The sequence below is a fragment of the Watersipora subatra genome, chromosome 8, assembly GCF_963576615.1.
Source record: "Watersipora subatra chromosome 8, tzWatSuba1.1, whole genome shotgun sequence".
Classification (NCBI taxonomy): Eukaryota; Metazoa; Bryozoa; class Gymnolaemata; order Cheilostomatida; family Watersiporidae; genus Watersipora; species Watersipora subatra.
This window is the reverse complement of record NC_088715.1, coordinates 57,535,285-57,556,124: the sequence shown is the minus strand read 5'-3', so window position 1 is coordinate 57,556,124 and position 20,840 is coordinate 57,535,285. Positions and strand designations below refer to the sequence as shown.

The 20,840-nt window shown below is 54.4% G+C and overlaps 2 non-coding genes and 9 pseudogenes across 2 annotated transcripts; all 11 read right to left on the bottom strand.

The window, feature by feature from the left end:
- Positions 1-1,615: 1,615 nt before the first annotated feature.
- LOC137402976 (U2 spliceosomal RNA) lies at positions 1,616-1,792 on the bottom strand (annotated as a pseudogene).
- Positions 1,793-3,448: 1,656 nt separating this feature from the next.
- LOC137402975 (U2 spliceosomal RNA) lies at positions 3,449-3,625 on the bottom strand (annotated as a pseudogene).
- A 1,680-nt stretch (positions 3,626-5,305) lies between these two features.
- On the bottom strand, positions 5,306-5,482 carry LOC137402974 (U2 spliceosomal RNA; annotated as a pseudogene).
- Positions 5,483-7,155: 1,673 nt separating this feature from the next.
- Positions 7,156-7,347, bottom strand: LOC137402913 (U2 spliceosomal RNA). Its single transcript, XR_010979529.1, has one exon. It is a non-coding gene; the product is annotated as a U2 spliceosomal RNA (small nuclear RNA).
- A 1,323-nt stretch (positions 7,348-8,670) lies between these two features.
- Positions 8,671-8,847, bottom strand: LOC137402973 (U2 spliceosomal RNA; annotated as a pseudogene).
- A 1,665-nt stretch (positions 8,848-10,512) lies between these two features.
- LOC137402908 (U2 spliceosomal RNA) lies at positions 10,513-10,704 on the bottom strand. Its single transcript, XR_010979524.1, has one exon. It is a non-coding gene; the product is annotated as a U2 spliceosomal RNA (small nuclear RNA).
- Positions 10,705-12,011: 1,307 nt separating this feature from the next.
- On the bottom strand, positions 12,012-12,188 carry LOC137402972 (U2 spliceosomal RNA; annotated as a pseudogene).
- A 1,675-nt stretch (positions 12,189-13,863) lies between these two features.
- LOC137402971 (U2 spliceosomal RNA) lies at positions 13,864-14,040 on the bottom strand (annotated as a pseudogene).
- Positions 14,041-15,746: 1,706 nt separating this feature from the next.
- Positions 15,747-15,923, bottom strand: LOC137402989 (U2 spliceosomal RNA; annotated as a pseudogene).
- A 1,672-nt stretch (positions 15,924-17,595) lies between these two features.
- Positions 17,596-17,772, bottom strand: LOC137402970 (U2 spliceosomal RNA; annotated as a pseudogene).
- A 1,689-nt stretch (positions 17,773-19,461) lies between these two features.
- LOC137402969 (U2 spliceosomal RNA) lies at positions 19,462-19,638 on the bottom strand (annotated as a pseudogene).
- Positions 19,639-20,840: the final 1,202 nt, after the last annotated feature.

The following is a 20,840-nucleotide window of genomic DNA, read 5'->3' as shown; positions in this document are numbered from 1 at the left end:
TATTGCAGGGCGGTAATTTACCTTGCCAGGTCATCACGAATGTCCGAGGTACAACGACCACCGAAACTTCCAAGGACTCGTGGAGCATTTGAATGCTCTGGCCTGGCCGGCACCCCGGGTGGGAATCCCTAGTGCGGGCCCGGATGTGACCGCTCGCCTGCCACGCGGGTGTTTCGGGGGGCTGTGCAATGAAACACCTGCAAGACCGCCGTGCAGCACGAATGCTACACTTTGATCTTAGCCAATAGGCCGAGAAGCGATAAATTGCCCGGACGGCCGTCCGTCGCTCAGTCGCGGCCGATTCGCCGCCGAGCGAGTGTCCGCGTTTCGGGCGAACGAGCCGCTCGAAGAAACCGAGAGGCCTCGCCGGGGCCGAAGACTAGTCGCTTTTTTTCCGGTCCGCCCGTCTCGCCGAAGCGGTCCGGCCTACCTCGACTAGTTCGGAGTCGGTCTCTCGCTCGTCCCGTTCGGTAACTGGCGCGAAAGCGCCAACTTTTAAACTCCCATCAGCGTATTTGAAAAAAGTGTTAGGTTCGCCTTTAGTCTATTTAGGGTATAGATGTAATTAAAGGATTTCGGCATTCGCCGAGAGTGACCTATTCGCTTCTCCTAGCTAGTTACGTAATAACGCTTCTAATCTCGTCGTAGGTAGTACCGAAGCTATTCTTAGCGGCCTTTCTCTTTCGAAGTCGTCTCCCTCTCTTCGTTAAGCTTATACGCGTAGATGTACTTGAAAGTCTTCTTTATTCGCGCGCTAGCCTTTTCGTTTCTCCTAGCTAGTTACGTACATAACGCTTCTAATCTCGTCGCGGGTAGAGTAGCGAGGAGGCTATTCGTCTTAGTCTTTATTTCGAAGTCGTCCCCCCTCGCCCTCCCCCTCCCCACCGTTCGTTAAGGCTATTTCTTATATATATATATATATATATAAATATCTGTAGATAAAAGTTTTCATTATTCGTAGTTTTCGACTACTAAAGACGTGCGTAGATAGAACGGGTCGGTTCGTCTCGGGCGATTTCCGCCCCGAACGAAACCTTTGCGGTCTCTCGTCTGTCCGCTCGCCACCCGCTCACCCCGAACACCCCGAACACCCCGAACACCCCGAACACCCCGAACACCCCGAACACCCCGAACACCCCAACACCCCAACACCCCAACACCCAACACCCAACGTCTATAGAAATATAAACGTAGGCGAAAGGCTGGCGTGACCGGGGAAAGAAGGCGAGGGCGGAAGAGCGGCGGCGACGAAAGTTTCGGAGCGACGGCTGAGCGCTTAGTCGAAAGCGAACGCGCGCGAAACGGGCGCTCGGTCGCGGCGAGCGCTAGTCGGCGCGGCTAACGGACGTCGACGAGGCGCCCGCGTCGTCGCCGGCGCCTCGCTTTCACGCTTTTCGCCGAGTTAAAACCGGAGCGGTCGCCCTCGCGCTCCGCGTCGTTTTTTTCGCGATTTCGGGAAGAATTTACGCGCTAAGCGCGTTAATTTAAAGCGCCGCCCCGCGGCCAAAAATTTTTTTCCGGTAGGTGGGTAGGTAGGTAGGTAGGTAGGTAGGTAGGCGGGTAGGTAGGCTAATAGGTAGGTTCAGTTTATCTTTCGTTTCGTGCCTCCCGACGAGGGGAGTGGGCCGTGCTCGGAGGTACTGCGATACCGAGACAACCCGTGACGGAGCCGAAGCAAGCTTCCGCGCTCCATCTCGTTCCAAAAATCAGATTAATATCGTAGCGGCGCGATGCGCCGCGAATCAGATATTAAACTGATTAGAACAGATACTCCTGTTTTATGACATGGAGTGGGGCTGACCTCGACGATATTGGCTTTTCGCCAAGGTCAGCCCCCCAAGGGTTGTCAACCCCTGGAATTTATTGCAGGGCGGTAATTTACCTTGCCAGGTCATCACGAATGTCCGAGGTACAACGACCACCGAAACTTCCAAGGACTCGTGGAGCATTTGAATGCTCTGGCCTGGCCGGCACCCCGGGTGGGAATCCCTAGTGCGGGCCCGGATGTGACCGCTCGCCTGCCACGCGGGTGTTTCGGGGGGCTGTGCAATGAAACACCTGCAAGACCGCCGTGCAGCACGAATGCTACACTTTGATCTTAGCCAATAGGCCGAGAAGCGATAAATTGCCCGGACGGCCGTCCGTCGCTCAGTCGCGGCCGATTCGCCGCCGAGCGAGTGTCCGCGTTTCGGGCGAACGAGCCGCTCGAAGAAACCGAGAGGCCTCGCCGGGGCCGAAGACTAGTCGCTTTTTTTCCGGTCCGCCCGTCTCGCCGAAGCGGTCCGGCCTACCTCGACTAGTTCGGAGTCGGTCTCTCGCTCGTCCCGTTCGGTAACTGGCGCGAAAGCGCCAACTTTTAAACTCCCATCAGCGTATTTGAAAAAAGTGTTAGGTTCGCCTTTAGTCTATTTAGGGTATAGATGTAATTAAAGGATTTCGGCATTCGCCGAGAGTGACCTATTCGCTTCTCCTAGCTAGTTACGTAATAACGCTTCTAATCTCGTCGTAGGTAGTACCGAAGCTATTCTTAGCGGCCTTTCTCTTTCGAAGTCGTCTCCCTCTCTTCGTTAAGCTTATACGCGTAGATGTACTTGAAAGTCTTCTTTATTCGCGCGCTAGCCTTTTCGTTTCTCCTAGCTAGTTACGTACATAACGCTTCTAATCTCGTCGCGGGTAGAGTAGCGAGGAGGCTATTCGTCTTAGTCTTTATTTCGAAGTCGTCCCCCCTCGCCCTCCCCCTCCCCACCGTTCGTTAAGGCTATTTCTTATATATATATATATATATAAATATCTGTAGATAAAAGTTTTCATTATTCGTAGTTTTCGACTACTAAAGACGTGCGTAGATAGAACGGGTCGGTTCGTCTCGGGCGATTTCCGCCCCGAACGAAACCTTTGCGGTCTCTCGTCTGTCCGCTCGCCACCCGCTCACCCCGAACACCCCGAACACCCCGAACACCCCGAACACCCCGAACACCCCAACACCCAACACCCAACGTCTATAGAAATATAAACGTAGGCGAAAGGCTGGCGTGACCGGGGAAAGAAGGCGAGGGCGGAAGAGCGGCGGCGACGAAAGTTTCGGAGCGACGGCTGAGCGCTTAGTCGAAAGCGAACGCGCGCGAAACGGGCGCTCGGTCGCGGCGAGCGCTAGTCGGCGCGGCTAACGGACGTCGACGAGGCGCCCGCGTCGTCGCCGGCGCCTCGCTTTCACGCTTTTCGCTGAGTTAAAACCGGAGCGGTCGCCCTCGCGCTCCGCGTCGTTTTTTTCGCGATTTCGGGAAGAATTTACGCGCTAAGCGCGTTAATTTAAAGCGCCGCCCCGCGGCCAAAAATTTTTTTCCGGTAGGTGGGTAGGTAGGTAGGTAGGTAGGTAGGTAGGTAGGTAGGCGGGTAGGTAGGCTAATAGGTAGGTTCAGTTTATCTTTCGTTTCGTGCCTCCCGACGAGGGGAGTGGGCCGTGCTCGGAGGTACTGCGATACCGAGACAACCCGTGACGGAGCCGAAGCAAGCTTCCGCGCTCCATCTCGTTCCAAAAATCAGATTAATATCGTAGCGGCGCGATGCGCCGCGAATCAGATATTAAACTGATTAGAACAGATACTCCTGTTTTATGACATGGAGTGGGGCTGACCTCGACGATATTGGCTTTTCGCCAAGGTCAGCCCCCCAAGGGTTGTCAACCCCTGGAATTTATTGCAGGGCGGTAATTTACCTTGCCAGGTCATCACGAATGTCCGAGGTACAACGACCACCGAAACTTCCAAGGACTCGTGGAGCATTTGAATGCTCTGGCCTGGCCGGCACCCCGGGTGGGAATCCCTAGTGCGGGCCCGGATGTGACCGCTCGCCTGCCACGCGGGTGTTTCGGGGGGCTGTGCAATGAAACACCTGCAAGACCGCCGTGCAGCACGAATGCTACACTTTGATCTTAGCCAATAGGCCGAGAAGCGATAAATTGCCCGGACGGCCGTCCGTCGCTCAGTCGCGGCCGATTCGCCGCCGAGCGAGTGTCCGCGTTTCGGGCGAACGAGCCGCTCGAAGAAACCGAGAGGCCTCGCCGGGGCCGAAGACTAGTCGCTTTTTTTCCGGTCCGCCCGTCTCGCCGAAGCGGTCCGGCCTACCTCGACTAGTTCGGAGTCGGTCTCTCGCTCGTCCCGTTCGGTAACTGGCGCGAAAGCGCCAACTTTTAAACTCCCATCAGCGTATTTGAAAAAAGTGTTAGGTTCGCCTTTAGTCTATTTAGGGTATAGATGTAATTAAAGGATTTCGGCATTCGCCGAGAGTGACCTATTCGCTTCTCCTAGCTAGTTACGTAATAACGCTTCTAATCTCGTCGTAGGTAGTACCGAAGCTATTCTTAGCGGCCTTTCTCTTTCGAAGTCGTCTCCCTCTCTTCGTTAAGCTTATACGCGTAGATGTACTTGAAAGTCTTCTTTATTCGCGCGCTAGCCTTTTCGTTTCTCCTAGCTAGTTACGTACATAACGCTTCTAATCTCGTCGCGGGTAGAGTAGCGAGGAGGCTATTCGTCTTAGTCTTTATTTCGAAGTCGTCCCCCTTCGCCCTCCCCCTCCCCACCGTTCGTTAAGGCTATTTCTTATATATATATATATATATATAAATATCTGTAGATAAAAGTTTTCATTATTCGTAGTTTTCGACTACTAAAGACGTGCGTAGATAGAACGGGTCGGTTCGTCTCGGGCGATTTCCGCCCCGAACGAAACCTTTGCGGTCTCTCGTCTGTCCGCTCGCCACCCGCTCACCCCGAACACCCCGAACACCCCGAACACCCCGAACACCCCGAACACCCCGAACACCCCGAACACCCCAACACCCCAACACCCAACACCCAACGTCTATAGAAATATAAACGTAGGCGAAAGGCTGGCGTGACCGGGGAAAGAAGGCGAGGGCGGAAGAGCGGCGGCGACGAAAGTTTCGGAGCGACGGCTGAGCGCTTAGTCGAAAGCGAACGCGCGCGAAACGGGCGCTCGGTCGCGGCGAGCGCTAGTCGGCGCGGCTAACGGACGTCGACGAGGCGCCCGCGTCGTCGCCGGCGCCTCGCTTTCACGCTTTTCGCCGAGTTAAAACCGGAGCGGTCGCCCTCGCGCTCCGCGTCGTTTTTTTCGCGATTTCGGGAAGAATTTACGCGCTAAGCGCGTTAATTTAAAGCGCCGCCCCGCGGCCAAAAATTTTTTTCCGGTAGGTGGGTAGGTAGGTAGGTAGGTAGGTAGGTAGGTAGGCGGGTAGGTAGGCTAATAGGTAGGTTCAGTTTATCTTTCGTTTCGTGCCTCCCGACGAGGGGAGTGGGCCGTGCTCGGAGGTACTGCGATACCGAGACAACCCGTGACGGAGCCGAAGCAAGCTTCCGCGCTCCATCTCGTTCCAAAAATCAGATTAATATCGTAGCGGCGCGATGCGCCGCGAATCAGATATTAAACTGATTAGAACAGATACTCCTGTTTTATGACATGGAGTGGGGCTGACCTCGACGATATTGGCTTTTCGCCAAGGTCAGCCCCCCAAGGGTTGTCAACCCCTGGAATTTATTGCAGGGCGGTAATTTACCTTGCCAGGTCATCACGAATGTCCGAGGTACAACGACCACCGAAACTTCCAAGGACTCGTGGAGCATTTGAATGCTCTGGCCTGGCCGGCACCCCGGGTGGGAATCCCTAGTGCGGGCCCGGATGTGACCGCTCGCCTGCCACGCGGGTGTTTCGGGGGGCTGTGCAATGAAACACCTGCAAGACCGCCGTGCAGCACGAATGCTACACTTTGATCTTAGCCAATAGGCCGAGAAGCGATAAATTGCCCGGACGGCCGTCCGTCGCTCAGTCGCGGCCGATTCGCCGCCGAGCGAGTGTCCGCGTTTCGGGCGAACGAGCCGCTCGAAGAAACCGAGAGGCCTCGCCGGGGCCGAAGACTAGTCGCTTTTTTTCCGGTCCGCCCGTCTCGCCGAAGCGGTCCGGCCTACCTCGACTAGTTCGGAGTCGGTCTCTCGCTCGTCCCGTTCGGTAACTGGCGCGAAAGCGCCAACTTTTAAACTCCCATCAGCGTATTTGAAAAAAGTGTTAGGTTCGCCTTTAGTCTATTTAGGGTATAGATGTAATTAAAGGATTTCGGCATTCGCCGAGAGTGACCTATTCGCTTCTCCTAGCTAGTTACGTAATAACGCTTCTAATCTCGTCGTAGGTAGTACCGAAGCTATTCTTAGCGGCCTTTCTCTTTCGAAGTCGTCTCCCTCTCTTCGTTAAGCTTATACGCGTAGATGTACTTGAAAGTCTTCTTTATTCGCGCGCTAGCCTTTTCGTTTCTCCTAGCTAGTTACGTACATAACGCTTCTAATCTCGTCGCGGGTAGAGTAGCGAGGAGGCTATTCGTCTTAGTCTTTATTTCGAAGTCGTCCCCCCTCGCCCTCCCCCTCCCCACCGTTCGTTAAGGCTATTTCTTATATATATATATATATATATATAAATATCTGTAGATAAAAGTTTTCATTATTCGTAGTTTTCGACTACTAAAGACGTGCGTAGATAGAACGGGTCGGTTCGTTTCGGGCGATTTCCGCCCCGAACGAAACCTTTGCGGTCTCTCGTCTGTCCGCTCGCCACCCGCTCACCCCGAACACCCCGAACACCCCGAACACCCCGAACACCCCGAACACCCCAACACCCCGAACACCCCAACACCCAACACCCAACGTCTATAGAAATATAAACGTAGGCGAAAGGCTGGCGTGACCGGGGAAAGAAGGCGAGGGCGGAAGAGCGGCGGCGACGAAAGTTTCGGAGCGACGGCTGAGCGCTTAGTCGAAAGCGAACGCGCGCGAAACGGGCGCTCGGTCGCGGCGAGCGCTAGTCGGCGCGGCTAACGGACGTCGACGAGGCGCCCGCGTCGTCGCCGGCGCCTCGCTTTCACGCTTTTCGCCGAGTTAAAACCGGAGCGGTCGCCCTCGCGCTCCGCGTCGTTTTTTTCGCGATTTCGGGAAGAATTTACGCGCTAAGCGCGTTAATTTAAAGCGCCGCCCCGCGGCCAAAAATTTTTTTCCGGTAGGTGGGTAGGTAGGTAGGTAGGTAGGTAGGTAGGTAGGCGGGTAGGTAGGCTAATAGGTAGGTTCAGTTTATCTTTCGTTTCGTGCCTCCCGACGAGGGAAGTGGGCCGTGCTCGGAGGTACTGCGATACCGAGACAACCCGTGACGGAGCCGAAGCAAGCTTCCGCGCTCCATCTCGTTCCAAAAGTCAGATTAATATCGTAGCGGCGCGATGCGCCGCGAATCAGATATTAAACTGATTAGAACAGATACTACACTTTGATCTTAGCCAACAGGCCGAGAAGCGATAAATTGCCCGGACGGCCGTCCATCGCTCAGTCGCGGCCGATTCGCCGCCGAGCGAGTGTCCGCGTTTCGGGCGAACGAGCCGCTCGAAGAAACCGAGAGGCCTCGCCGGGGCCGAAGACTAGTCGCTTTTTTTTCGGTCCGCCCGTCTCGCCGAAGCGGTCCGGCCTACCTCGACTAGTTCGGAGTCGGTCTCTCGCTCGTCCCGTTCGGTAACTGGCGCGAAAGCGCCAACTTTTAAACTCCCATCAGCGTATTTGAAAAAAGTGTTAGGTTCGCCTTTAGTCTATTTAGGGTATAGATGTAATTAAAGGATTTCGGCATTCGCCGAGAGTGACCTATTCGCTTCTCCTAGCTAGTTACGTAATAACGCTTCTAATCTCGTCGTAGGTAGTACCGAAGCTATTCTTAGCGGCCTTTCTCTTTCGAAGTCGTCTCCCTCTCTTCGTTAAGCTTATACGCGTAGATGTACTTGAAAGTCTTCTTTATTCGCGCGCTAGCCTTTTCGTTTCTCCTAGCTAGTTACGTACATAACGCTTCTAATCTCGTCGCGGGTAGAGTAGCGAGGAGGCTATTCGTCTTAGTCTTTATTTCGAAGTCGTCCCCCCTCGCCCTCCCCCTCCCCACCGTTCGTTAAGGCTATTTCTTATATATATATATATATATATATATAAATATCTGTAGATAAAAGTTTTCATTATTCGTAGTTTTCGACTACTAAAGACGTGCGTAGATAGAACGGGTCGGTTCGTCTCGGGCGATTTCCGCCCCGAACGAAACCTTTGCGGTCTCTCGTCTGTCCGCTCGCCACCCGCTCACCCCGAACACCCCGAACACCCCGAACACCCCGAACACCCCGAACACCCCGAACACCCCAACGTCTATAGAAATATAAATGTAGGCGAAAGGCTGGCGTGACCGGGGAAAGAAGGCGAGGGCGGAAGAGCGGCGGCGACGAAAGTTTCGGAGCGACGGCTGAGCGCTTAGTCGAAAGCGAACGCGCGCGAAACGGGCGCTCGGTCGCGGCGAGCGCTAGTCGGCACGGCTAACGGACGTCGACGAGGCGCCCGCGTCGTCGCCGGCGCCTCGCTTTAACGCTTTTCGCCGAGTTAAAACCGGAGCGGTCGCCCTCGCGCTCCGCGTCGTTTTTTTCGCGATTTCGGGAAGAATTTACGCGCTAAGCGCGTTAATTTAAAGCGCCGCCCCGCGGCCAAAAATTTTTTTCCGGTAGGTGGGTAGGTAGGTAGGTAGGTAGGTAGGTAGGTAGGCGGGTAGGTAGGCTAATAGGTAGGTTCAGTTTATCTTTCGTTTCGTGCCTCCCGACGAGGGGAGTGGGCCGTGCTCGGAGGTACTGCGATACCGAGACAACCCGTGACGGAGCCGAAGCAAGCTTCCGCGCTCCATCTCGTTCCAAAAATCAGATTAATATCGTAGCGGCGCGATGCGCCGCGAATCAGATATTAAACTGATTAGAACAGATACTCCTGTTTTATGACATGGAGTGGGGCTGACCTCGACGATATTGGCTTTTCGCCAAGGTCAGCCCCCCAAGGGTTGTCAACCCCTGGAATTTATTGCAGGGCGGTAATTTACCTTGCCAGGTCATCACGAATGTCCGAGGTACAACGACCACCGAAACTTCCAAGGACTCGTGGAGCATTTGAATGCTCTGGCCTGGCCGGCACCCCGGGTGGGAATCCCTAGTGCGGGCCCGGATGTGACCGCTCGCCTGCCACGCGGGTGTTTCGGGGGGCTGTGCAATGAAAAACCTGCAAGACCGCCGTGCAGCACGAATGCTACACTTTGATCTTAGCCAATAGGCCGAGAAGCGATAAATTGCCCGGACGGCCGTCCATCGCTCAGTCGCGGCCGATTCGCCGCCGAGCGAGTGTCCGCGTTTCGGGCGAACGAGCCGCTCGAAGAAACCGAGAGGCCTCGCCGGGGCCGAAGACTAGTCGCTTTTTTTCCGGTCCGCCCGTCTCGCCGAAGCGGTCCGGCCTACCTCGACTAGTTCGGAGTCGGTCTCTCGCTCGTCCCGTTCGGTAACTGGCGCGAAAGCGCCAACTTTTAAACTCCCATCAGCGTATTTGAAAAAAGTGTTAGGTTCGCCTTTAGTCTATTTAGGGTATAGATGTAATTAAAGGATTTCGGCATTCGCCGAGAGTGACCTATTCGCTTCTCCTAGCTAGTTACGTAATAACGCTTCTAATCTCGTCGTAGGTAGTACCGAAGCTATTCTTAGCGGCCTTTCTCTTTCGAAGTCGTCTCCCTCTCTTCGTTAAGCTTATACGCGTAGATGTACTTGAAAGTCTTCTTTATTCGCGCGCTAGCCTTTTCGTTTCTCCTAGCTAGTTACGTACATAACGCTTCTAATCTCGTCGCGGGTAGAGTAGCGAGGAGGCTATTCGTCTTAGTCTTTATTTCGAAGTCGTCCCCCCTCGCCCTCCCCCTCCCCACCGTTCGTTAAGGCTATTTCTTATATATATATATATATATATATAAATATCTGTAGATAAAAGTTTTCATTATTCGTAGTTTTCGACTACTAAAGACGTGCGTAGATAGAACGGGTCGGTTCGTCTCGGGCGATTTCCGCCCCGAACGAAACCTTTGCAGTCTCTCGTCTGTCCGCTCGCCACCCGCTCACCCCGAACACCCCGAACACCCCGAACACCCCGAACACCCCGAACACCCCGAACACCCCAACACCCAACACCCAACGTCTATAGAAATATAAACGTAGGCGAAAGGCTGGCGTGACCGGGGAAAGAAGGCGAGGGCGGAAGAGCGGCGGCGACGAAAGTTTCGGAGCGACGGCTGAGCGCTTAGTCGAAAGCGAACGCGCGCGAGACGGGCGCTCGGTCGCGGCGAGCGCTAGTCGGCGCGGCTAACGGACGTCGACGAGGCGCCCGCGTCGTCGCCGGCGCCTCGCTTTCACGCTTTTCGCCGAGTTAAAACCGGAGCGGTCGCCCTCGCGCTCCGCGTCGTTTTTTTCGCGATTTCGGGAAGAATTTACGCGCTAAGCGCGTTAATTTAAAGCGCCGCCCCGCGGCCAAAAATTTTTTTCCGGTAGGTGGGTAGGTAGGTAGGTAGGTAGGTAGGTAGGTAGGCGGGTAGGTAGGCTAATAGGTAGGTTCAGTTTATCTTTCGTTTCGTGCCTCCCGACGAGGGGAGTGGGCCGTGCTCGGAGGTACTGCGATACCGAGACAACCCGTGACGGAGCCGAAGCAAGCTTCCGCGCTCCATCTCGTTCCAAAAATCAGATTAATATCGTAGCGGCGCGATGCGCCGCGAATCAGATATTAAACTGATTAGAACAGATACTACACTTTGATCTTAGCCAACAGGCCGAGAAGCGATAAATTGCCCGGACGGCCGTCCATCGCTCAGTCGCGGCCGATTCGCCGCCGAGCGAGTGTCCGCGTTTCGGGCGAACGAGCCGCTCGAAGAAACCGAGAGGCCTCGCCGGGGCCGAAGACTAGTCGCTTTTTTTCCGGTCCGCCCGTCTCGCCGAAGCGGTCCGGCCTACCTCGACTAGTTCGGAGTCGGTCTCTCGCTCGTCCCGTTCGGTAACTGGCGCGAAAGCGCCAACTTTTAAACTCCCATCAGCGTATTTGAAAAAAGTGTTAGGTTCGCCTTTAGTCTATTTAGGGTATAGATGTAATTAAAGGATTTCGGCATTCGCCGAGAGTGACCTATTCGCTTCTCCTAGCTAGTTACGTAATAACGCTTCTAATCTCGTCGTAGGTAGTACCGAAGCTATTCTTAGCGGCCTTTCTCTTTCGAAGTCGTCTCCCTCTCTTCGTTAAGCTTATACGCGTAGATGTACTTGAAAGTCTTCTTTATTCGCGCGCTAGCCTTTTCGTTTCTCCTAGCTAGTTACGTACATAACGCTTCTAATCTCGTCGCGGGTAGAGTAGCGAGGAGGCTATTCGTCTTAGTCTTTATTTCGAAGTCGTCCCCCCTCGCCCTCCCCCTCCCCACCGTTCGTTAAGGCTATTTCTTATATATATATATATATATATATATATAAATATCTGTAGATAAAAGTTTTCATTATTCGTAGTTTTCGACTACTAAAGACGTGCGTAGATAGAACGGGTCGGTTCGTCTCGGGCGATTTCCGCCCCGAACGAAACCTTTGCGGTCTCTCGTCTGTCCGCTCGCCACCCGCTCACCCGAACACCCCGAACACCCCGAACACCCCAACACCCAACACCCAACGTCTATAGAAATATAAACGTAGGCGAAAGGCTGGCGTGACCGGGGAAAGAAGGCGAGGGCGGAAGAGCGGCGGCGACGAAAGTTTCGGAGCGACGGCTGAGCGCTTAGTCGAAAGCGAACGCGCGCGAAACGGGCGCTCGGTCGCGGCGAGCGCTAGTCGGCGCGGCTAACGGACGTCGACGAGGCGCCCGCGTCGTCGCCGGCGCCTCGCTTTCACGCTTTTCGCCGAGTTAAAACCGGAGCGGTCGCCCTCGCGCTCCGCGTCGTTTTTTTCGCGATTTCGGGAAGAATTTACGCGCTAAGCGCGTTAATTTAAAGCGCCGCCCCGCGGCCAAAAATTTTTTTCCGGTAGGTGGGTAGGTAGGTAGGTAGGTAGGTAGGTAGGCGGGTAGGTAGGCTAATAGGTAGGTTCAGTTTATCTTTCGTTTCGTGCCTCCCGACGAGGGGAGTGGGCCGTGCTCGGAGGTACTGCGATACCGAGACAACCCGTGACGGAGCCGAAGCAAGCTTCCGCGCTCCATCTCGTTCCAAAAATCAGATTAATATCGTAGCGGCGCGATGCGCCGCGAATCAGATATTAAACTGATTAGAACAGATACTCCTGTTTTATGACATGGAGTGGGGCTGACCTCGACGATATTGGCTTTTCGCCAAGGTCAGCCCCCCAAGGGTTGTCAACCCCTGGAATTTATTGCAGGGCGGTAATTTACCTTGCCAGGTCATCACGAATGTCCGAGGTACAACGACCACCGAAACTTCCAAGGACTCGTGGAGCATTTGAATGCTCTGGCCTGGCCGGCACCCCGGGTGGGAATCCCTAGTGCGGGCCCGGATGTGACCGCTCGCCTGCCACGCGGGTGTTTCGGGGGGCTGTGCAATGAAACACCTGCAAGACCGCCGTGCAGCACGAATGCTACACTTTGATCTTAGCCAATAGGCCGAGAAGCGATAAATTGCCCGGACGGCCGTCCGTCGCTCAGTCGCGGCCGATTCGCCGCCGAGCGAGTGTCCCCGTTTAAGGCGAACGAGCCGCTCGAAGAAACCGAGAGGCCTCGCCGGGGCCGAAGACTAGTCGCTTTTTTTCCGGTCCGCCCGTCTCGCCGAAGCGGTCCGGCCTACCTCGACTAGTTCGGAGTCGGTCTCTCGCTCGTCCCGTTCGGTAACTGGCGCGAAAGCGCCAACTTTTAAACTCCCATCAGCGTACTTGAAAAAAGTGTTAGGTTCGCCTTTAGTCTATTTAGGGTATAGATGTAATTAAAGGATTTCGGCATTCGCCGAGAGTGACCTATTCGCTTCTCCTAGCTAGTTACGTAATAACGCTTCTAATCTCGTCGTAGGTAGTACCGAAGCTATTCTTAGCGGCCTTTCTCTTTCGAAGTCGTCTCCCTCTCTTCGTTAAGCTTATACGCGTAGATGTACTTGAAAGTCTTCTTTATTCGCGCGCTAGCCTTTTCGTTTCTCCTAGCTAGTTACGTACATAACGCTTCTAATCTCGTCGCGGGTAGAGTAGCGAGGAGGCTATTCGTCTTAGTCTTTATTTCGAAGTCGTCCCCCCTCGCCCTCCCCCTCCCCACCGTTCGTTAAGGCTATTTCTTATATATATATATATATATATATATATATAAATATCTGTAGATAAAAGTTTTCATTATTCGTAGTTTTCGACTACTAAAGACGTGCGTAGATAGAACGGGTCGGTTCGTCTCGGGCGATTTCCGCCCCGAACGAAACCTTTGCAGTCTCTCGTCTGTCCGCTCGCCACCCGCTCACCCCGAACACCCCGAACACCCCGAACACCCCGAACACCCCGAACACCCCGAACACCCCAACACCCAACACCCAACGTCTATAGAAATATAAACGTAGGCGAAAGGCTGGCGTGACCGGGGAAAGAAGGCGAGGGCGGAAGAGCGGCGGCGACGAAAGTTTCGGAGCGACGGCTGAGCGCTTAGTCGAAAGCGAACGCGCGCGAAACGGGCGCTCGGTCGCGGCGAGCGCTAGTCGGCGCGGCTAACGGACGTCGACGAGGCGCCCGCGTCGTCGCCGGCGCCTCGCTTTCACGCTTTTCGCCGAGTTAAAACCGGAGCGGTCGCCCTCGCGCTCCGCGTCGTTTTTTTCGCGATTTCGGGAAGAATTTACGCGCTAAGCGCGTTAATTTAAAGCGCCGCCCCGCGGCCAAAAATTTTTTTCCGGTAGGTGGGTAGGTAGGTAGGTAGGTAGGTAGGTAGGTAGGTAGGCGGGTAGGTAGGCTAATAGGTAGGTTCAGTTTATCTTTCGTTTCGTGCCTCCCGACGAGGGGAGTGGGCCGTGCTCGGAGGTACTGCGATACCGAGACAACCCGTGACGGAGCCGAAGCAAGCTTCCGCGCTCCATCTCGTTCCAAAAATCAGATTAATATCGTAGCGGCGCGATGCGCCGCGAATCAGATATTAAACTGATTAGAACAGATACTCCTGTTTTATGACATGGAGTGGGGCTGACCTCGACGATATTGGCTTTTCGCCAAGGTCAGCCCCCCAAGGGTTGTCAACCCCTGGAATTTATTGCAGGGCGGTAATTTACCTTGCCAGGTCATCACGAATGTCCGAGGTACAACGACCACCGAAACTTCCAAGGACTCGTGGAGCATTTGAATGCTCTGGCCTGGCCGGCACCCCGGGTGGGAATCCCTAGTGCGGGCCCGGATGTGACCGCTCGCCTGCCACGCGGGTGTTTCGGGGGGCTGTGCAATGAAACACCTGCAAGACCGCCGTGCAGCACGAATGCTACACTTTGATCTTAGCCAATAGGCCGAGAAGCGATAAATTGCCCGGACGGCCGTCCGTCGCTCAGTCGCGGCCGATTCGCCGCCGAGCGAGTGTCCCCGTTTAGGGCGAACGAGCCGCTCGAAGAAACCGAGAGGCCTCGCCGGGGCCGAAGACTAGTCGCTTTTTTTCCGGTCCGCCCGTCTCGCCGAAGCGGTCCGGCCTACCTCGACTAGTTCGGAGTCGGTCTCTCGCTCGTCCCGTTCGGTAACTGGCGCGAAAGCGCCAACTTTTAAACTCCCTTCGGCGTATTTAGAAAACTTTTAGATTCGCCTTTACTCTCTTTACGGTATAGATGTAATTAAAGGATTACGGCATTCGCGCGCGCCGCGAGTGGCCTATTCGCTTCTCCTAGCTAGTTACGTAATAACGCTTCTAATCTCGACGCGGGTAGTACCGAAGCTATTCTCACCGGCCTTTCTCTTTCGAAGTCGTCTCCCTCTCTTCGTTAAGCCTATACGCGAGTGCTAGCCTTTTCGTTTCTCCTAGCTAGTTACGTAATAACGCTTCTAATCTCGTCGCGAGTAGAGTAGCGAGGAGTCTACTCGTCTTGGTCATCCTTTCGAAGTCGTCCCCCCCTCCCCCTCCCCGCCCTTCGTTAAGGCTATTTCTTATATATGTATATATACATATATATATATATATATATATATATATATATATATATATATATATATATATATATATATATATATATATACAAATGTAGATAAAAGTTTTCATTATTCGTAGTTTTCGACTACTAAAGACGTGCGTAGATAGAACGGGTCGGTTCGTCTCGGGCGATTTCCGCCCCGAACGAAACCTTTGCGGTCTCTCGTCTGTCCGCTCGCCACCCGCTCACCCCGAACACCCCGAACACCCCGAACACCCCGAACACCCCGAACACCCCGAACACCCCGAACACCCCAACACCCAACACCCAACGTCTATAGAAATATAAACGTAGGCGAAAGGCTGGCGTGACCGGGGAAAGAAGGCGAGGGCGGAAGAGCGGCGGCGACGAAAGTTTCGGAGCGACGGCTGAGCGCTTAGTCGAAAGCGAACGCGCGCGAAACGGGCGCTCGGTCGCGGCGAGCGCTAGTCGGCGCGGCTAACGGACGTCGACGAGGCGCCCGCGTCGTCGCCGGCGCCTCGCTTTCACGCTTTTCGCCGAGTTAAAACCGGAGCGGTCGCCCTCGCGCTCCGCGTCGTTTTTTTCGCGATTTCGGGAAGAATTTACGCGCAAAGCGCGTTAATTTAAAGCGCCGCCCCGCGGCCAAAAATTTTTTTCCGGTAGGTGGGTAGGTAGGTAGGTAGGTAGGTAGGTAGGTAGGCGGGTAGGTAGGCTAATAGGTAGGTTCAGTTTATCTTTCGTTTCGTGCCTCCCGACGAGGGGAGTGGGCCGTGCTCGGAGGTACTGCGATACTGAGACAACCCGTGACGGAGCCGAAGCAAGCTTCCGCGCTCCATCTCGTTCCAAAAATCAGATTAATATCGTAGCGGCGCGATGCGCCGCGAATCAGATATTAAACTGATTAGAACAGATACTCCTGTTTTATGACATGGAGTGGGGCTGACCTCGACGATATTGGCTTTTCGCCAAGGTCAGCCCCCCAAGGGTTGTCAACCCCTGGAATTTATTGCAGGGCGGTAATTTACCTTGCCAGGTCATCACGAATGTCCGAGGTACAACGACCACCGAAACTTCCAAGGACTCGTGGAGCATTTGAATGCTCTGGCCTGGCCGGCACCCCGGGTGGGAATCCCTAGTGCGGGCCCGGATGTGACCGCTCGCCTGCCACGCGGGTGTTTCGGGGGGCTGTGCAATGAAACACCTGCAAGACCGCCGTGCAGCACGAATGCTACACTTTGATCTTAGCCAATAGGCCGAGAAGCGATAAATTGCCCGGACGGCCGTCCGTCGCTCAGTCGCGGCCGATTCGCCGCCGAGCGAGTGTCCCCGTTTAGGGCGAACGAGCCGCTCGAAGAAACCGAGAGGCCTCGCCGGGGCCGAAGACTAGTCGCTTTTTTTCCGGTCCGCCCGTCTCGCCGAAGCGGTCCGGCCTACCTCGACTAGTTCGGAGTCGGTCTCTCGCTCGTCCCGTTCGGTAACTGGCGCGAAAGCGCCAACTTTTAAACTCCCTTCGGCGTATTTAGAAAACTTTTAGATTCGCCTTTACTCTCTTTACGGTATAGATGTAATTAAAGGATTACGGCATTCGCGCGCGCCGAGAGTGGCCTATTCGCTTCTCCTAGCTAGTTACGTAATAACGCTTCTAATCTCGACGCGGGTAGTACCGAAGCTATTCTCACCGGCCTTTCTCTTTCGAAGTCGTCTCCCTCTCTTCGTTAAGCCTATACGCGAGTGCTAGCCTTTTCGTTTCTCCTAGCTAGTTACGTAATAACGCTTCTAATCTCGTCGCGAGTAGAGTAGCGAGGAGTCTACTCGTCTTGGTCATCCTTTCGAAGTCGTCCCCCCCTCCCCCTCCCCGCCCTTCGTTAAGGCTATTTCTTATATATGTATATATACATATATATATATATATATATATATATATATATATATATATACAAATGTAGATAAAAGTTTTCATTATTCGTAGTTTTCGACTACTAAAGACGTGCGTAGATAGAACGGGTCGGTTCGTCTCGGGCGATTTCCGCCCGGAACGAAACCTTTGCGGTCTCTCGTCTGTCCGCTCGCCACCCGCTCACCCCGAACACCCCGAACACCCCGAACACCCCGAACACCCCGAACACCCCGAACACCCCGAACACCCCAACACCCAACACCCAACGTCTATAGAAATATAAACGTAGGCGAAAGGCTCGCGTGACCGGGGAAAGAAGGCGAGGGCGGAAGAGCGGCGGCGACGAAAGTTTCGGAGCGACGGCTGAGCGCTTAGTCGAAAGCGAACGCGCGCGAAACGGGCGCTCGGTCGCGGCGAGCGCTAGTCGGCGCGGCTAACGGACGTCGACGAGGCGCCCGCGTCGTCGCCGGCGCCTCGCTTTCACGCTTTTCGCCGAGTTAAAACCGGAGCGGTCGCCCTCGCGCTCCGCGTCGTTTTTTTCGCGATTTCGGGAAGAATTTACGCGCTAAGCGCGTTAATTTAAAGCGCCGCCCCGCGGCCAAAAATTTTTTTCCGGTAGGTGGGTAGGTAGGTAGGTAGGTAGGTAGGTAGGCGGGTAGGTAGGCTAATAGGTAGGTTCAGTTTATCTTTCGTTTCGTGCCTCCCGACGAGGGGAGTGGGCCGTGCTCGGAGGTACTGCGATACCGAGACAACCCGTGACGGAGCCGAAGCAAGCTTCCGCGCTCCATCTCGTTCCAAAAATCAGATTAATATCGTAGCGGCGCGATGCGCCGCGAATCAGATATTAAACTGATTAGAACAGATACTCCTGTTTTATGACATGGAGTGGGGCTGACCTCGACGATATTGGCTTTTCGCCAAGGTCAGCCCCCCAAGGGTTGTCAACCCCTGGAATTTATTGCAGGGCGGTAATTTACCTTGCCAGGTCATCACGAATGTCCGAGGTACAACGACCACCGAAACTTCCAAGGACTCGTGGAGCATTTGAATGCTCTGGCCTGGCCGGCACCCCGGGTGGGAATCCCTAGTGCGGGCCCGGATGTGACCGCTCGCCTGCCACGCGGGTGTTTCGGGGGGCTGTGCAATGAAACACCTGCAAGACCGCCGTGCAGCACGAATGCTACACTTTGATCTTAGCCAATAGGCCGAGAAGCGATAAATTGCCCGGACGGCCGTCCGTCGCTCAGTCGCGGCCGATTCGCCGCCGAGCGAGTGTCCCCGTTTAGGGCGAACGAGCCGCTCGAAGAAACCGAGAGGCCTCGCCGGGGCCGAAGACTAGTCGCTTTTTTTCCGGTCCGCCCGTCTCGCCGAAGCGGTCCGGCCTACCTCGACTAGTTCGGAGTCGGTCTCTCGCTCGTCCCGTTCGGTAACTGGCGCGAAAGCGCCAACTTTTAAACTCCCTTCGGCGTATTTAGAAAACTTTTAGATTCGCCTTTACTCTCTTTACGGTATAGATGTAATTAAAGGATTACGGCATTCGCGCGCGCCGAGAGTGGCCTATTCGCTTCTCCTAGCTAGTTACGTAATAACGCTTCTAATCTCGACGCGGGTAGTACCGAAGCTATTCTCACCGGCCTTTCTCTTTCGAAGTGGTCTCCCTCTCTTCGTTAAGCCTATACGCGAGTGCTAGCCTTTTCGTTTCTCCTAGCTAGTTACGTAATAAAGCTTCTAATCTCGTCGCGAGTAGAGTAGCGAGGAGTCTACTCGTCTTGGTCATCCTTTCGAAGTCGTCCCCCCCTCCCCGCCCTTCGTTAAGGCTATTTCTTATATATGTATATATACATATATATATATATATATATATATATATATATATATACAAATGTAGATAAAAGTTTTCATTATTCGTAGTTTTCGACTACTAAAGACGTGCGTAGATAGAACGGGTCGGTTCGTCTCGGGCGATTTCCGCCCCGAACGAAACCTTTGCGGTCTCTCGTCTGTCCGCTCGCCACCCGCTCACCCCGAACACCCCGAACACCCCGAACACCCCGAACACCCCGAACACCCCGAACACCCCGAACACCCCGAACACCCCGAACACCCCGAACACCCCAACACCCAACACCCAACGTCTATAGAAATATAAACGTAGGCGAAAGGCTGGCGTGACCGGGGAAAGAAGGCGAGGGCGGAAGAGCGGCGGCGACGAAAGTTTCGGAGCGACGGCTGAGCGCTTAGTCGAAAGCGAACGCGCGCGAAACGGGCGCTCGGTCGCGGCGAGCGCTAGTCGGCGCGGCTAACGGACGTCGACGAGGCGCCCGCGTCGTCGCCGGCGCCTCGCTTTCACGCTTTTCGCCGAGTTAAAACCGGAGCGGTCGCCCTCGCGCTCCGCGTCGTTTTTTTCGCGATTTCGGGAAGAATTTACGCGCTAAGCGCGTTAATTTAAAGCGCCGCCCCGCGGCCAAAAATTTTTTTCCGGTAGGTGGGTAGGTAGGTAGGTAGGTAGGTAGGTAGGCGGGTAGGTAGGCTAATAGGTAGGTTCAGTTTATCTTTCGTTTCGTGCCTCCCGACGAGGGGAGTGGGCCGTGCTCGGAGGTACTGCGATACCGAGACAACCCGTGACGGAGCCGAAGCAAGCTTCCGCGCTCCATCTCGTTCCAAAAATCAGATTAATATCGTAGCGGCGCGATGCGCCGCGAATCAGATATTAAACTGATTAGAACAGATACTCCTGTTTTATGACATGGAGTGGGGCTGACCTCGACGATATTGGCTTTTCGCCAAGGTCAGCCCCCCAAGGGTTGTCAACCCCTGGAATTTATTGCAGGGCGGTAATTTACCTTGCCAGGTCATCACGAATGTCCGAGGTACAACGACCACCGAAACTTCCAAGGACTCGTGGAGCATTTGAATGCTCTGGCCTGGCCGGCACCCCGGGTGGGAATCCCTAGTGCGGGCCCGGATGTGACCGCTCGCCTGCCACGCGGGTGTTTCGGGGGGCTGTGCAATGAAACACCTGCAAGACCGCCGTGCAGCACGAATGCTACACTTTGATCTTAGCCAATAGGCCGAGAAGCGATAAATTGCCCGGACGGCCGTCCGTCGCTCAGTCGCGGCCGATTCGCCGCCGAGCGAGTGTCCCCGTTTAGGGCGAACGAGCCGCTCGAAGAAACCGAGAGGCCTCGCCGGGGCCGAAGACTAGTCGCTTTTTTTCCGGTCCGCCCGTCTCGCCGAAGCGGTCCGGCCTACCTCGACTAGTTCGAAGTCGGTCTCTCGCTCGTCCCGTTCGGTAACTGGCGCGAAAGCGCCAACTTTTAAACTCCCTTCGGCGTATTTAGAAAACTTTTAGATTCGCCTTTACTCTCTTTACGGTATAGATGTAATTAAAGGATTACGGCATTCGCGCGCGCCGAGAGTGGCCTATTCGCTTCTCCTAGCTAGTTACGTAATAACGCTTCTAATCTCGACGCGGGTAGTACCGAAGCTATTCTCACCGGCCTTTCTCTTTCGAAGTCGTCTCCCTCTCTTCGTTAAGCCTATACGCGAGTGCTAGCCTTTTCGTTTCTCCTAGCTAGTTACGTAATAACGCTTCTAATCTCGTCGCGAGTAGAGTAGCGAGGAGTCTACTCGTCTTGGTCATCCTTTCGAAGTCGTCCCCCCCTCCCCGCCCTTCGTTAAGGCTATTTCTTATATATGTATATATACATATATATATATATATATATATATATATATATATATATATATATATATATATATACAAATGTAGATAAAAGTTTTCATTATTCGTAGTTTTCGACTACTAAAGACGTGCGTAGATAGAACGGGTCGGTTCGTCTCGGGCGATTTCCGCCCCGAACGAAACCTTTGCGGTCTCTCGTCTGTCCGCTCGCCACCCGCTCACCCCGAACACCCCGAACACCCCGAACACCCCGAACACCCCGAACACCCC